The 18,178-nt window shown below is 38.0% G+C and overlaps 1 protein-coding gene across 5 annotated transcripts in view; it reads right to left on the reverse strand.

Moving 5' to 3' along the window:
* The window catches only part of STXBP6 (syntaxin binding protein 6), a 79,328-nt gene extending 61,678 nt beyond the window's left edge, over nt 1-17,650 (reverse strand). Inside the window, exons 1-2 of one of the 5 annotated variants that reach the window (XM_046941752.1) lie at nt 9,340-9,383; nt 8,880-8,931 (exon numbers count right to left, since the gene is read on the reverse strand). The gene's annotated coding sequence lies outside the window, so the exon portion shown is untranslated. Of the gene's footprint in view, nt 1-8,879; nt 8,932-9,339; nt 9,384-16,985; nt 17,212-17,478 lie in introns of those variants that run through there. The other 4 variants (XM_015287352.4, XM_015287353.4, XM_040700980.2 and 1 more) reach the window with 4 other exon arrangements.
* Between the last annotated feature and the right edge of the window lie 528 nt (nt 17,651-18,178).

The raw sequence follows: 18,178 nt of genomic DNA on the forward strand, positions 1-18,178 counted from the left end.
AAATCAGTTGAGTTCCATCTTCAGCCAAAAGCTGTTTTCCAACACCAGCTTATGCTGATTTAACTGTGGGATTATGTCAAATAAAGTGGTCAGCTTCCTCAGTTTCTCACTGTTATGTTGATTCACCAGAACTCTAATCCTCTGCTAAAATTTGCAGCTGCACATCATTAGTGTCAGCCCAGTGAAATTACTAAGAACATGCACCGCTTCTTGAAATATCCTACTGTTCACTCTAACTCAGTACTGAAACCACACCCTTAACTCTGCAGATTCCTTTATTCAAAGCCTCTTTTCTTTTTCAAGTATCACAATATACTGTTCCTCATCACTCTTGCTATATGCTTCATTCCCTCTCACTGCATTCAGATTAATGCTTCTAGTGATACAGAAAATTTTGTTCAAGAATCTTCGTCATGGGGAAGAAAAGATAACTGTCCTTCTAAAAGAGAATTTCTAGTAATGTCAAGTTTTCAGAGTAGAATGTGGGATGTTAAAAAAAAAAAGGAAGTATTATTGATTTCTCAGTATATGTAACTTTTTCTTTTTGGAAAGAATGTGGCATCACCACAATGAGAAAAGCAAAGTTGCCAAACCCATGACTCATTCTCATCTCCAGGATTTTTTTTTTTTCCCCGCTAGAAGACAGCTGTTTTTTTTTTTTATGATGAATTAATTCCTTCGGTACATCTTTTCAAAAAATATCAGGCTTCACTTCGTGTGCAAGAGATTAAGCATGACAAAAACCTCAGTTAGACTCCTGACTTACTCTTTTAATGCTATCCTATCAGAATTGTAATGGTAACGAATGCTGCAGATGTTTAAACAGTTTATTAGGAAAAATAAAACTCTATTGTGTCAATAAGGAATTAATTTCCCAATTACAATCTGTATAACTGTGCAACTTCTAAATATTCAGGTTGCAAAGTTTAGAGTTTATTTCCATGGATATTATGCAGTAAAAGCTGATAAAACCCAAGCACAGTTTTTCAAATAATGGAAAGTGAAAGCTTGATATGAAAACTCCAACCAACATTGTTTTCATTGAGAAGTAGTTAATTTTTTGAAAGTGTTTTTCATTACACATTTGGATAATATCAGTGGATTTGCATTAACTTAACTGTTAAGTGATGTTTGCCTCCTCCCTCTGTAAATATTTATTTTTGTCCAACCCTAAAATGCATAGAATCCCAGAATCATCCAGTTCAGCAGAGATATATTTACTTATGATACATACTTGTTATCTCCCCTCCCACCCTCTGTCATCACTGTATCATCTCCTGCATATGGCTCATTATTTTCTAACATACTTCCTCTTTTTTAATCTGGCTTCTTTTACAATATGAAGATGCATCTATATTGCATTTCAGTGAAGAAATTTGGCACTTTAGAATATTAGCAGAAGCTACAGTGGAATCTACAAGGCAAGAGGAGACATGCATTCAAATACCTGAAACAATAATTTGTAAAAACCCTTCAGCAACTAGATAACACATGTATGCCTGCACTGACAAGAGATATAGATGCCCACATTAAGAAAAATAAGTCTGGTCAAATAGATGCAATCTTAATTGGTGACTTAAAAATGTAATACTGTATAAAGCATTCAACAATTTCTTGGTATGAAAAATACGAATACAATACTATAATCACCACTTTCTTATTATAATTGATTTTCTGTTTTTGCAACAAAGCAAGCAATGTGCAACTTCGATGCTCCAACCTATAATGTCAACTATCTGACAAACACACAAAAAGTACAGAACTTCACAGCTACAACTCAGAGATATCATAGTGTTTAGTACACCAGCATTTCCATCAGCAGACCACTATGTGACATCCAGAGAAATGACAAAATTACTTCTCTAAAGCCAGGACACATTTCCATTTTATCATTCCTAATCAACTCCAAATGAATCTAGTTTCAGAGATGTAAAAAGCAGTACTGAAATTATGCCACTTTTAGTCTACCCTCTATCTTACAGAGAATCAGAAAACATTTCTCCCAAATGGAATACGTTGTTCACATACTCCAGAGAAAATACTTTCATAAAAACTTTCTCCACACACTGTCCATAATAACATTCATTTACTTATATACTGCCATCAGCAGAAAAACAAGTCTTGTTATGGAACAGTAATTTAGAATACTTGTACTAGTAAAATATACTGAAAAAAAAAACCTATGGTTTATGTTGTCCAAAAGGATTACAAATATGTTCATGATCTCTGTGTTTTTATGTATGCATACACATGCACATCCCCATTAATTCAGCCTTGGACATATATGATAGTCACTGGTGCTTCTGCAATCCTTCAATTTTTTTCCCCTCATTTAAAAAATCCTCATATTTAAATAGGTGTTTTGAACAGTTATCTTAATTTAGCTGCCAAAATTTGTATAGGTCCCTGAAAGGCCCTTTTGTCCCTGACGATACTCCTTCAGGGCTCCTCCTACCCTTCTCAGGCCCAGGTCTCCACATCTGCCCCAGCAGAGCCCACAGCCCATCTCTGTCTGGCTATGACAGAGGCCTGCCTGTGGGCCCACAGCACTGTCAGACCATCCCATGCTGTGTTTGTTCCTGGTTCCTCTCAATAACCTCATTCTGACACTGTACTGCTGCTGAACTGATGGAAGGCTCTAAACCATCAGTAACTATTTGCACAAGGATGAGGTACACTAGAAACATCTTGAGTGAATGTAAAGCAAGCAAGAAGGATCCAAAGTCTATACTTAACCCTTTCATTGCATAGCTATTTCCACACTCATTGTGAAAAAGGGAAAAACAAATGAAGGAATCAAGCATTTTTATTTTTTTTATTTGCTTTCAGAAAGTTTTAAATAACAGTCTACAAATCACACAAGAGGGGAGGCTAACACTACATGGCAGCAAGCCAACAACAGCAGAGAAGCATGATCAAGGAAATTTACTCCATACACATCCCAACCATAGCTTGCACAGTAATATCATCTCCTAATCAGCAGCAGTAGACAGCATAAGCTGTTTTTAATTTTCAAATGAAAAGGTAATTACATACCTAGTGCCAATTACTACCTAGTGCAGAGGCTGAGCACAGGGAAGGCAACTGTCATGCTGACAGCCACGTCATTGAACCAAAGACTTTGTGCTTACTTGTGTTTAAAAAAGGCAATAAGTACCTCAGATCAGCAGATACAGCTCTTTAGAGGGATGGTTGCTAGACTTTCGCAGAATTGACTTTGACTGAGAAAGACTACATCATTTCTCTTAGCCAGGATGCTTCCTGTATTAAAGTCTCAATGTACAGAAGAAAACTGAACAATATTCTTTGAAACACTCATCAGTATCACAAGAGTATTCTTAGACTTTCTGACAAATTCTGGGCTGAGATATAGTGAGACAGAAAAATTACACAATAAAAGGTGTATATTAAAAAAAAAAAATCTGTGACATTAGCAAGAAATCCAGATTAAACATTAAGCAAAGGACCTGCTATGCCTTGCCTGTCCTCTAAGTCAAGATCCTGAGATGGATGCCCACTTCAGAAACAGTATAATTACAGAGACTGAGACATCATTCTAGTGTCAACAAAAATCCCCTCTTATTTAAACGCACTAACTGTTCAAGCATAATAGAAATAACAGTTCAGACTGCAGTAATCTTTATCACTATTTATCATTATCTTCCAATCATAACCTCATGCTAGAAGATGATAAATTGAGCAGGCCATAAAGAAGAGTTATCCAAGAAACTGTCTTGCTTCACAGTTCAATATCATTCTATTTCAGCACATGTAATCTTCTGAAAGTCAAGGAGACTCATTTCTTCAAATGTATGTGTAAACGTATACATATATCTGTATATATCCTTGCAACAGAGAATGAACAGAACTCATTTTCTCTGAATAGGTAGTTTCACAGATTGCTAGTAAAAGTGACTATTGATAAGACAGAGTCTACAAACCTTAATTGTTCAATTAACCTCTCAAAATACTCATTATATATAAAAATATTTCCATAAAAATATGCACCTGCAACTTATCTATGAAAAAAAATTACTAAAGTTTTTGAGATTATATCTCACAATAACTGATGGAAGTTAAAGATTTTGTTATTTCACACACATTTGCTCTACTTACAGTGTGCATTTGCACAAAATGAAAAAGTATTTTTTCGCACACACACAGTTACATCTACTTGATAAAACAAGTGGATTCTTCTTAGCCCTTCCCCGTTGCATGAAAAGATTGCTTAATACATTTTTTACTCATCAGAAATGAACTGAAATTCCTGTTAGGCAAACTACTTGTTAAGAATTACTCATTGTAGAAAAACACTGGAAACAACTAACTGATTTCTGAGGGTAGGACTACAAGGTAGCAAAAGAAAGGAAAGAACCTCAACTAATTGGAATTGAGAAAGAGGTCTGAAAAGCATTTTGAAAGATGCAGTTCCTCCTTGGCGGGACTCCAGCATGCATTTATGGCTAGTGCTTGTCTAAAATGTTTTAATGCCACCACAACGTAACCTTCCTTCCCAAAGTATTTTTTCCTCCAGGAGATGATGTCAGGAAGAATCTTTCCTAAACCTCTCTATATAAAAGAAAACCTCATCAATTCATGAATATTTAAAAAAAAAAAAGGTGGTGGGGAATGGGAAACAAGCTATGTCTAGGCCTGTTTAATATCCTTTTATCCTGCTTACCTACCGATGTCATTTATATCACTTGAGACACCACTACTACATAATAGTTTAAATTCACAACCACCAAGCTGTGGTTATGCACTATGCGATATGCACAAGTATCTTAAAAATCACAATAAAAATAAACTTTTATTTTAAAAACAGAAATTATTGTCCCTTTGATGATGTAATATTAGTTTGAAAAGCATTACAAAAAGTTAAGCATTTCTATTTAGTACTTGATAATCATATCAACTAACATTTGACAGATGAAAATGATAGATACCTATCAGTCCAGAATATTTTTACTAGTTACAAGACATAACATTCATGTCTGAAGAACACATTCTATTTGCATCACACAATTACATTGCTCCATCAGTCATTCCTCTATTACATACACATTCCAATATAAAGACTGGGTTAATGTCTACACTTGTGACAAATAAGCACGAGGTAATTGTAGGGCTTATGCATAGGATAGAAGTATCCAACACTCATAGGTCACGTGCATCTAAGCTAGAATAGCTCAGCATTTTCACAGCAAGAAGTAGATGGTATGCTGTACAGACTATAAATGGTGATGCTGACAAGCGTTATAAAAGACAGACTCTTTTCCAGATGCTAGAAATTCTACAAACCCATTAGAGCACCATGAGAGAAATTTAAACAAGAAAAATGTCTATTTGAAAATGGATTCAAAAAATGTCGTTTACAGTGGAGTTGTAACTTTCATATAATTACAAAATTCACAATGAAGGCTAAATGCATACAAGTCTATGGGGGCATCGACATACTTTTAGCATTTCTATGATAATCCAGACAAAACAAACAAACAAAAAACCCTGCTTTTCACCACAAGTAGTATATTCTGTTCAACATCTTTCTACTCCAACTTTATCAAGCTGTAACTACTGGCCTCACTATTTGGATATACATTTGAGGGATGCCCTGAGCAAATCCATAGTCTTTAAAAGAAAAAAATTGGATTAGTTCTGGAATTTCCTACACATTTACTGACTTTTTTTCCCCCCTACACATCCCATTCTATACAGGACTACTTGCACATTGTACTTCAATACAATTCAAACTCCTCAATTTCATAGCATGACCAGAATATATAGAAAAAAATAGATATGACTTTAACTGACATATGACAATAGATGGTTAATCAAAACACGCAAATTAGGGATCTTTACTACATAAGAACTTCTTTTTCTTTGCAAACTACCCAGGTGGTATAGTAGAAAAGGTATTAGAAAGAAAGTATGTGATCTAAATGTAATAACCCTGGAACATTACTCATTCTGATCCATGCAGCTTTGAGTCTGTTGACTTTTTGGGTGTACTCTGTGAAGGAGGTAATAGCAAAGTGACCCCAATTGCCACTTCTTATGGAACTTGAATTCCAGGAAAAGTGCTTAACTCATCAGACATTTGAGCCTATTCCTTCCAAGCAAAACATATTAGTAGATACAATTTTTGAATATTTCATATAATGAGAATCAAAAGTCTATTTCCTTAGAAGACAATTTTGATGTGAATGCCATCCAAGACAGTTTTATTTAAGACTTAAAATGTCCTTACTGCTATTACTCAACAACATACATTCAATGAGCACAATACTTGCCTTATTTTCCTTAGTTTTATTTAAGGAGGGTGGAACAGGAAAAATCTACAGCACTGCAAGCACATATGAATGAAGCTGGCAGCACACATGACTGAAGCTGGTCTAACTTCAAGATACAGATACATAGGGGCATAGATGAAAGAAAAGTTGGATAAGGAATTTCATCATCCTTTCAAGTCCAAGAAACTTGTTTTTCATTCTCATAACTGAGAGCATCCCAGACTTAATTTAAGAGTGGACTTCAGCCCTATTTCCTGGCCATGCCAATCCTCAGCCAGTAGATTACACGATTTTTTCATACAATGCTCTCAAACCCAATCATGATGGACTCTGTAGCTCTCACAGACAGGTTGTCCAATTCTCTTTTCTCCTTTCCTGCAATGTAAAGAAGGTGACAGTTATATCTCATGGACAGACAGGAAGAAATAGGTCCTTTTAACACAGCTAGATTTTCTCTGCCCTCAGGTAGAATGACTTGCCCTTCTCAGAATCTTATCTCAGTAGTCAGGAATCCAAGAAAACTGTATCTGCCCCAGTTCTTTCAGCAGTTCAAACGTGAGTTCCTTATTTTGCAGAAAAAAAAAAAAAAAAGACTAAAGAAGTCCAAAATACAGGTATTCCTTTACCATTTGAAGAGGCACAGAAATTCCTGCTATCTTCACACTACTACTACCCAGCTGGAAGGATTGCTTCACAGCAAGCCCATGCAACAGCATGAGTAAAATACATATGTTATAGTTTAGTTTAGATTACCTCTGTTCTTGGATAGATATTATTTGATTGCTTTCATATAGCTGAGTCCATGTTGAAGATACTGCTGCATTCTGACTCATGCAAGTATGTCAATAAGTAAAAGACAAATGTTTGCTGAGCATTCAAATGTATGTTGTACTCCTAAGTTTTGTAAACAAGTCAACTACTGCAAAGTATTTGAGAACCATTAAGTCCAAGACAAAAAATGAAAAAACAACCGAAGAAGGCATACATAGAAACTCAAGCCACTACTAGCCTTAGAATTGCCAGAGTTCCTGCTCTTCCATTCTACAAGCGTGTAGCCTTGTTAAACAAACTATGCACATCAGGTTGAAGAGCAAATTTAAATGCTCACTGTCCTTGAGTTGCCTTTGCTGCTGCGCAATAATATTATTTACTGCTTTGGTGTCTTCTCACAGGTGCAGTAAGAACAAGTGAGACCTAGAAGTATCAAGTGCTTAGATCTGGAGTTGTATTTGTACAAAACAATTATGTTCTGTTATTTTCTGAAAGGGAAGAAAAATGGCTCAGCACAGAGATTTTTTAGACCAATTACAATTCAGTGAGATGTATAAAGAACTGTGTGAACGCAAGTTGAGGTCAAAAGGAAAGCATTTTTAAACAAGTTTCACAGCTGTAATTTTCTAAGATTTGATTATTACAATCAGGTCTTAGGTCTTAGGAAAAGATTAACTTTTCAGCTCACAGCAGTTTCATGGAAACAACAACAACAACAACAACAAAAAACACAACAGAAACTCGAAGGTAAGAATTCAAGCCTTGAAAAAGATCAAGTTTTTCACGTGGAGTATCAATGTGCAGCATAGATTAAGAGTAGATATCTGAGGAGCAATGCTGAACCAAAATATAAACAGACTATATCCAGCAAAACAAATGCAACAAGGTCACAGAAGAATTACAACACAGAGAAGTTTCAAAAGGAAACACTAAGGATCACTAAGCATGATTCATAAATGAGTCTGATACATGTATATATCTATGCACACTTCCCTCTTTTCATTCTCTGCTACAGCAGCTGAATAAGATTTTCCAGAAATTCAGATGTTTTGGTCAAGGTTCCAATAGAACTGAAAGCTTTAATAAGTGGGTTACTATCAGCATTACAGTACTTAAAAATATGTATCGTCCCTACTTATGTGTTGAACAGGAGTTAACTGAATTTTTTAAATTGCTCTTGAAGAGGAAAGAAAAGGTAATGATCTTATGGATTTTTTTTTTCCAATCAATTTTACAAAAACAAACAAACAGCAACAACAAAAACATCTATTATTACATTTGCATCACCAAAGATACAAGCCACTTATACGTCATGGAAACATGTCTTAAGGACCTAGTATCTGAGAACCTTCTGTCTTGTGAAGAAAATTTCACGCAGGAAGCATTTCAAGAAAAGACATGCAACTCTGGTAAAACCAGCACCTATTAACATGAGGCACATGGCATGATATAAATATTATTCTGACAATTTCTTAAAAGGCTTTCATTTCATTTTTACAAGGATATTAATTTATCCAAAAATATATCTGTATGATAGCTGCCTCTTAATCCACATGAAAGATTTTGCGAATGTCAGAGATAAGTGTATTCTCTGCTTTTAGCTACTATTCCTAGTGACATTTCATTCTCTCTTGAAAAAGCCATTTTTTTGTAAGGCCATCTGCACAGTAAGTGAGAAAGAGAGAGGTTTTCCAAGCAGGGATGTTATCAGAATGGGTATAGTCCTAGTAGACAGATGTGTATTATATTATTTAAGTTGCTCAATCAGCCTGACAATTCTAGAACCATTTATATACTTGATAGAGACGATTTGCTTACTGTAAGAAAGAAGAACTTGACAGAAATCCCAAGAGAATTGAAATATTTCCATCTGGAATCAAGCAAGGATACAGTGTTAATAAACCTTCCAAAAAAACCTTTGCAGATAGATCTTCCAAGAAATGCTTTTTCTCTCAGATTTTTCTGAGCTTTTACGCGTTTACTGAGTCAATCCAAACAATAATTCTTTTACCATGATGTCAGTGGTTTATGGGCTGGTTCGGCCCAATTCCATGACTAGTGGGGCGGAGGGATTTTGCAAAATCTGCGCCTCCGGAAAAGGGAAACAGGACACCAAAATAATTTAAAATTAGTGGCAACAATCTGAGGAGAAACAGACTAATTTACTAAATATGGTAGTGGAATGCAAGATAACACACTATAATACAATATGATTAGAACCGAAGCAAATAAATCAAATATAATGAGAGAAAGAGTATCTGAAAGCTGTAGGCCTTACAGTAGTGCTGAGGCAATGTTTGCGCTTGGGACAAGAGCCAAGGGAAAGAAGAAGTGACATCAGGTGACTTTGCCAGAGGTTATATCTCCTCTCTGACTACAAAGCCCCCTGGGAAATGTAGTTCTTCTTCTCTTCCGGACACGTGCCCGGAACTGGAGCATTAACACTTTAACTCTCAGTGCACAACACGATGTTATGATGTGGAATACCACTAACCAAAAAAAAAAAAAAAAAAAAAAAAAAAAAAATTACAAAACCATGACACATGATTTATATTATCAATCCAAAACATAGCAGTGCTAAGGCCACATTAGTTCTAAGCTCTTCTGTGTACTGAAAAAAGTGAAGCCTTGCAAACAGACTTTGTTGCATTCAGCATCATACTCTACAGCAGCAGATTTCCACAGATACCTGAGACAACTCATACTTGAAAACTAGTCTTCAAACTAAAATCAAATATCAAATGCACACACACAAAAAAGTCTTTTCATATCCATTGTGCTGATTTTCTTTCTAAAAAAGCAGAGATCTTAAAAATAGATGAATGCTTAACTTATCTAAATTAATAATTTATGAATGTTACTCTAAAAGTAATAACTCCTATTTATTTCTATGGAAATTACAACAGATACAAAAAGCATAATAGTACTATTTGACAGAGCAAATTCTCAGCTACAAAACATCTTTTTCAACATAGTCACCACCATTAGTTATACATTTTCCACCAACGATGAACAAGAGCCTGCATGCCATGGTCATCAAACTCCACACCAGTGGAGGTGACCCACTCTCTTAGAGCTGCTACAATGATGCTGTTGCCAGGATAATCTTCCTCACGCAGTCCATCTTTCATCAGCCCAAAAAAATATCAGTCAGAAAATGCCAAATCCAGACTATACAGTAGGTGGGGTAGGACAGGTAGACTGGCAATGTGCTCCACAGAATTCAAACTTACATGGGACCTGGTATTACCCTGTTGCAAAAGAAAAGCAGCCTTTGCTGACCTGATTCTGGAAGTTGGAGCCTTCAGATTAGTCCGAGCCTTGATGACACAGTCAGTGTAGATGGTTTGTCTGGATTCCAGGAAACCTGGAAGGATCACCCACTTTTCTATTCCAAAAGACAGTGCACATCATTTTGCACAGCAACAGCTACATCTTGTACCGTGCTACACTTGCAAGCACCCAACTTGGAGACAAAAAAAAAACAACACTCAATAACACAAATTTGTCTTTTTCTTATTGTTAGTGAACATACACTTCTACATTCTCCTTTCCACACTGGCATCACACTGGCCTTTTTTCTCCAATATAACAAAAGCAACCATTAGTTACCTATCTCACTTTAAACTCCAGGGACCTCCTTTCACTCTGCATTCCCAAATGTAGTTTCTTATTCTGTACATACTTTTTCCAGCTTTTCATTCAAGGACTTTCTGGAAAAAGCTATCCAGCTCTGCTAATTCAAATGTGTTTGTTTTTAAACAGCTATTATTTACTCAGTGAGTGTAAAGTACTTCACATCCTCCTTCCATAGTGCAGCATAGCTGGAAAGATACAGAATGTACCACAGTGTTATTTACAGAACACTTGTCTTTCGTCCCTTATCACTAACAACTTTATTGTCTCGTTTAAAGAATGTAACTCTCAGAAGAATCAAAGAAGCTTTACAGAAGGGAAGAGAAGTGAAAAGCGCAGAGAAAAGAAGAACTAGAAAAGAAATAACTTTCCCCTCTCCACAGAAGATGCTTTACTTACAAGATAAATTGGACTGAATGATAAGAATGAAATCATAAGAAATACCGAATGAATAGATGATATAAAGGCAGAAAATGTCAGGAGAGAGATTAGACAGAATAACACACAATCGTGACCAGGTCATGGAAATAATCCTTGTTGAAAAGGACAGCTGAACCAGTGCTACCTGTTCTGTAATTAGAGAAACAGCTCCACTAGCTTCCACACTTCAATTGTTAAAAAGACTACTCACATCCTGGTTTGTTCCTGTTCCAGAGTTACTGAATTCTCACTTCTTTTCACAATGACCATGTTTGTAGGGAAGACTACCTTACTTTCTCAGAGTTCTATAGTATATCTATATGACACTTCCAAAACACTTCATTCAAAAGAGCTTATTATAATACATTGCATCACAGTTCAGGTTCTGCTTTTCTGACCTCAGGGAAGCTCATACAGTGAAATAAGAATTATGTTTTTCCCCTCTCTCCCAGTAAAACACACTTACACGTGTGTATACACATACACACACACGTATGTACGCATTCACATATATTCATACATGTGTATATATATGTGTATATTTTCCTGGGAGAGTGGAAAATATACATACATACATCTGTATACGCACACACATATAAACACATTTCTTTCAGCCTTTCAGAACAAGGTTCTCTAGCAAAACCATAAGGGAAAGAAACTGTCACCTCTGTCTCATGCTGTCTTCTTGGAAGAGATGGTGTTTTGAAGTTGAAACAAAAAGGCAAAAATGATCATGAGCTTTCTTATCAAAACAGAGCATGTCTGGAATTTCAGACAAGCCTATGTTGCAAGAACATGCAATACATTCACGTAGTAAAGTGAACATACAGAAAGATAGTTCTGGATTTATTGGTTTATTAACAGCAGGAAGTGAATAAATGTGTTAATTTAACTCTGGCTGCCAAATCAGGATCAGGTCCCTAAGAAATACCCACAACTAAGCATGGTCACATGGGTGACTTTTATAGCTGCACCTGTGAAATTTGTTTCCTTCTTGTGCAGAGATAAGGTACCTACACAAAGTATATCAAACTGCAGAGCAAAGCACAACAGATGTACACAAAGAAAGGCAGGAAATATGATAGTCCATAGGCGTCATTGCCAGTTTTACTGTAAAAACCTAACTGACTTTTATTATAAAATGCAAAGGGGAAGAAGTTTATATTATCAACAGGGTAAGATTCTACATGGCATAAATCTACAGCTTCAGATATACACTGAGTTCAAGTCTTTCAGTGAACTGCTTAAAAAGATAAAAATAGAAAAAAAGAAAGTCTTATACATTGGCATTTTATGAAGATTAGCCTGGAGAAAAGAAGACCTGGGGGAGAGGCTTTACCAATGCATATGTATATATCTACAGGGCAGGATTCAAGTATATGGGGCCAGGCTCTTTTCAGTGGTGTCCAGGAAGAATAATAGAAGCAGCGGGCACAAGCTAGACCACAGGAAGTTCCTTGCAAACATGAGGGAAAAAAAATACTTTGAGGGTGATAGAGTACTCAAACACACTGGAGTTGTGGATTCCACTTCTCTGGAGATATTCAAAACCCACTTGGATGCTTTCCTGTGAAAACTACTGTAGGGAACATGTTTTAGCAGCAGGGTTGGACTAGATGATCTCCAGATGTTCCTTCCAACCCTTACAGTTCTGTGATTTACCTGAATATGCACAAAGCAGAGTAAGTTCCCAAATAAGCTAATGGTGAGGAAGGGGAAGCAGAGCTGCAAGCCTTCTTGTCACCCACCTCATATCAATGCAAGAGCACTGTAATTAACCGTGAGTGACACCAGGATCAAGCTATACATAATTCCAGACCTGTACACTCTCATGCATAAGTAGTCATTTTTGTAAAAACAATTAATCAGTAGGTCAATACACAAGTAACTAGGAGTAGGACTGGATGTACACACACCTGAAACCATGACAAAAGATTAACAAGGCCCATCATGAGCACCTATTCTCCCACTCCTAACTATTACCACTTCTCTCAAGAATATCAACCACACAAAAAATTATTTTGCTTAATGTGACTAAAACTAATATGTAAGTGTATGCATATTGCATAAAGTATGTCTTTTTTCTTTTATGGAAAAAAAGTAAATAGTAATGAAGACATCAGCTCTCAGCTGTTATCTTTAATGTTCTCTCTTTAGGAAGTTAAGATTAATAGTTTATAAAGAATAAAAGTTTAGAAAGCTATTAGTTTGAAATATTTTAACTACATACTTTTATTTTTTCAGACATTGAAACACTGTTAAACAATTGAACAGAACCTGAAACTATTTGACTTTTATATAATTTTTTCTGAGAATCTAAGGGTGCCATGTACTTAGCTCACATTTACTAGATTCCTTAAATAAAGTATAGACTTTTAATTATTTATTTCTTTATGAGCTGATACACTACTCTTCTGTCAGATAAGTGGTTAGATTGAAAATACCACAAGAGACGCAAGTTTTACTTTTATTTTGAAATATTAAATGTAAAATCCCATCTAGGAATTAAAATTAAATTACTGGCCCCAGCATCAACCTGACAAACTTAATTGATCAGTGAACTCTCTTTCCTTCATAAAGCTTTCCCAGCACAAACATCAAGAGGCATCACCAAGCAATTGATCTGCAGAACAAGGCCCAAGAACTTAGCACAAACTTCAGGCATACAGGAAGAGCGCTACCCTGATAAATAGTCAACATCACTTAACACGATGCAGTCACAAAACTGTACTGTCTTATTTCCAAGTAACATAAAAAAAGTTATTTCTGTCCATGCTTCCTACTGAAGTAATGCCATTACTATTCTGTGAAGCACTATTACACTCCAGTTCATGCCCTCAAGGCTCCTGACTATTTCCACTGACTAGACAGGAAACACAGACACCACAAATCTTTACATGATGCAGTGTAAGCTCACATATAAAGCTCAAGTTTTAAGCACAGACTGAATCAGAAATGAGCAGCCTCCTAAGATCCAACTTGTCATCTTAAGAGAAATCCTTAATCTTATAATCTTATATTAAAATATATAATATATATATAATATTATGTGTTCTATCTTAGAATAGATAATATACTACAACCTAGCATTTGATAAATTCATGCTGCCTAGTCTCATATTAACATATTAAAGCGTTGTCTGAAACCTATATGAACTCATAGGAGATAGAAAAGTAAAACAACTCCACCTGATGAAGCACATACAGTCGCTGTGGTTAAGACCCAGTGAAATCAACTACAGCTTTCGCTTGAATTTTCCCACAAGTTAAGCTAGATCTTCAAAATTTGAATTTCAGTGATGAATTTCTGTATGCTTAATTCAGGCCCAAGTAAACTGAAATTGTTCTGAATAAAGTAATCTTAGTCTGCTTAATGCTCAAATTAGTTTGTAGTACAGAAAAAAAAATTAAAAATGTTTAAATGTTCAGTTTGGATTGTGTTTTTAAAAATACTAACCCTAGGCACTGCCAATGACGCAGGAAGCATGCACTACTTGATACAGTGTTGAACTACTCTTTGCTAGTACTGACACTCACTTCTGAATGGGTGCAAATTTGTATAATCAAAATGTAAAAGAACAATTGATGCATGATTTTACATTCCACAGGCTGAATTAAAATCAGTTATGATTTTAGTATTTCTTCATATTTTCTGTAATTTTTCATTTTTTTCTGTACTTTATAAGATTTTAGATTTTTCTTTTTTCAGTAAATGCAGTACTGCATGCAGCAGTCATAGGCAAAAGTGTATTAATGAATGTGCTGGCATGTCTGGCTACAGTACAAGTTCAAACATTTTTCAAATCCTCTGACTGCCAATCAAGGACTGAGAAAATTAAGTGTTCTCTTCAAGGACTTGATTTGTCTCTGTATACACATTAACTAGAGCGTTTCTGTTTGGTTAAAAACAGGAGAAATTAATTTGTTGTCAATCATCACATTATCCAGATACACTGTCTTCCAAAACTGTGATTAAAACACTTTTGCAGAACCTTGGCAATGCCAACTTACCAGCTGTATGCTGAAAAGGTCATTAAGCTACAGAGGAAGAAAAGAGAAATGGAGAACAAATGCACCACTATTCAGACAGCTTATCTCCTCCCAAAACAGACCTATGGTTACTGCTCTCTAGAGTCAGTATTTATTGGTTTCCATTCATATTACAGAAACAGAACACGTCTATGTTCCATATGGTTTAAAAACTACACATTTTTGAAAAAAAAAAAAGGTATATCTAAAATTTCCACTCTAATCCATTAACAATAGTACAAACACAAAAAGTATCTGTTGAGGAACTCTTCCTATTTAATAAGTAAGCTTCCAGTACAAATAACTTAAGCAAGAGAAACACAGTTGGGAGGGAACAAAACTTCATACTGAGTATTTTACAGTTAGCTGATTTTCATATCATCCTTACATTCTAAAAAGTCACACATGCACAAAAAGGAAATATCTGACTCCACACTTGGAAGAAAAAAACATATATATTTATCCTAGAGCCTTCTCTCTGTGCACATACAACTGCATTCTTGTCATGCTTCCCTAACTCAAGGTGTTCAGATCCAGACTGCGTATAGAGGGTACACTCAGGAATGTGAAGATAAATCAAATGGAGATGTGAAATTACTGGTGTGAGAGTTATAACAACCTCTGTTCCCAAAGCAAACACTCAGGGCTAAAAGATCTCCTACTTTGCATAGCACAGACCCTCACAGATTTTTTTCACCCAGCAATTCCCTCAGATGGGGAAGCAATTGCAACAAAGAGGTTTGGGCTAACTCTTAAAACAGTGTTTTAACCCTGCTCAGAAAACATCTTTGTTTTCCTCTATATAAGCTACTGCTACAACTTTTAAAGCTTATTTTTAATATGAATCAAGAATGTGCAGAAGGGAAATTAGCGTGGGATGACTACAGCTAACAACAACCCCCCAGGTGAAAGGGCTCTAAAACACTTTGCTGAAAGAGATCTTCTCTCTTGTAATTTACCAGGTCGATTATCACCAGCCCCAAGGGAGAATCATGTCTCCTAGGGGCAAGGAGCTGTAAAATTGCATTTCACAGGGAAGGTAGGGAAAAAACAAAAACAAACAAACAAAAAACCCCAAAACTGATCATCACAGTTATTCACCCTCAAACTATCCCAGCTATTTATTTCTTGTAAGTTCCTTCAGAACCCACTATGCTTGGGATCCCTTAAGGACTCTTTAAAACCACCAACTATGCTTACAGAAAAATTAAAGAGTTAATAGGTGCTTGGAAATCAGAGATATGGAAAAAATAACAATAAAACATGACTTCTAAAGTGCCAGCAAGGTTCTGCTTCACTAGTCTCTGTTCACCCCTCTTTTGGGAGGGAGGCAGCAGGACACCAAGATCCCTCCTTTAGTCAGATGCTGCAGCTTTGAGTAGCTGAGGCAACGGTAGGAGAACCAGGGTTCCGCGTTACCATCTTCCAGTATTTCACAACAAAGGACACAGTCCTGCCGTCACTAATGTCAAACACAAAGGGATGCCAGATGATTCCCACCATATGAGTGAGAATTCTTGACTCCTAAAAGGAACGTCATGGGACTGTGGATGCCGCTTAAGCAATGAGAAGATATTTCTGATTCATAAAAGGGAAACAGCCAAGCTGAAGACACACTAAAAGCCTGCACTTACAGAAAGACAGAGAGCTTTTACAAGGAAAGGAATTCACCCAACATAAACTCCTCTGGTTGTCTGACAGAGGGCAAAATGACGTGATAGAAGAACGGCACGCTTCTCTAAATTATGGTAAATACTCCCTTGAACTTCAGGCTCCACCAGTATCGGTGCCACCCAACAGGAGAAAGAAGCCAGAAAACCGAAGTTTTACTTTCCATTACCAAAGCTGGCTGTAACAGAAAGCAGGGAAGGTAGCGATGGCGGCTTCCCCGGACTATAAGGGTTATTCCCAATGCGTTAGGCTGAAGAAGACCAGAAGAAACACTTAACATTCCCTAGCCGGCGTTCTGCTACTCTTCAGTATTCCAAAAGTCTCACCAACAGGAATGACGGAGATGCGTGCGGGCGCGGGTCGGTGCCGGCGAGAAACCTACCGCCGGGCAGGGCAACAGCACCCCGCCCGTAACAGCACTGCCAGACTCGCACCCGCCCCTCGCCGCCGGGCTCCGCGCTCCGGCACGGTGCGAGATGCGGTACCGGCGCGGAGTTAATCGTTAACTCGCAGCCCACTTCCCCACAGTTCCTCTGGCGGACTTCCCAGCCCCAGCAGCTCGGCTGCGGCTCAGCCCCCGCACCGCACACGGCGTGCGGCTGAGCCCCTCCACCCCCCCAGCAGCCACCGTGGCCCGCGGACTGCCGTCGCCTTCCGCTCACCTTCCTGCCGGCGGGATCTCTCTCCCCTCCTCGTTGCAGTAGCACGGGTGCTGCTGAGCGTCCGGCGGTGAGCTCAGCGAGCGCCGAGCAGTACCGCACTGTACCCCGCGCCGCTCCGCACGGAGCCCCCGCGGCGGCGGCCGCCGCGCTGCCAGCGCTGAGGCGTGAGGGCGGCCCCACGTGCGTCCGTTGCGCCAATCCGCTCCGCCCGCCCCCGCCGCCGTCCCGGGCCGCCCGCAAACCGGGCGCGGTGGCGGTCCCCGGCTGGGCGCTGGTTTGGGAAGTAGGGGAAAGCGAAGCGCTGGGCCGGGAGTTCTGGATCGCTGGAGGGGAGGGAACAAAGGAACCCCGGGCAGCGAGCGTCCCGAGGCGGCTTCAGGGCCCCAGCCAGGGCTGAGGGAGTTGAAACAGACAGGGCTCTGGGGTGGAGCACGTTTATAAAGCAGCCCTTCAGTTTGCCGAGAAGAACTGAAATGTGTTCGCGGCTTGTCAAAGAACAGCAGCCGTGTAGGAGTGGCTCCAGCTTTTCTAAATGGCCCAAAGATAGAACAGCACTACAGCAGCGATGAGAACCTTCAACCGGGAGAGCAAGAGCTACTGCTTGAAGCGGGGACTTCCTGAAAGGCACAACTACTGCGTTCTGCTGAGCATCTGACCTCAGCTAAATTGTAACAGAGCACCACACATAAAGAGTGCAACT

Source organism: Gallus gallus, chromosome 5 (assembly GCF_016699485.2).
Source record: "Gallus gallus isolate bGalGal1 chromosome 5, bGalGal1.mat.broiler.GRCg7b, whole genome shotgun sequence".
Lineage (NCBI taxonomy): Eukaryota > Metazoa > Chordata > Aves > Galliformes > Phasianidae > Gallus > Gallus gallus.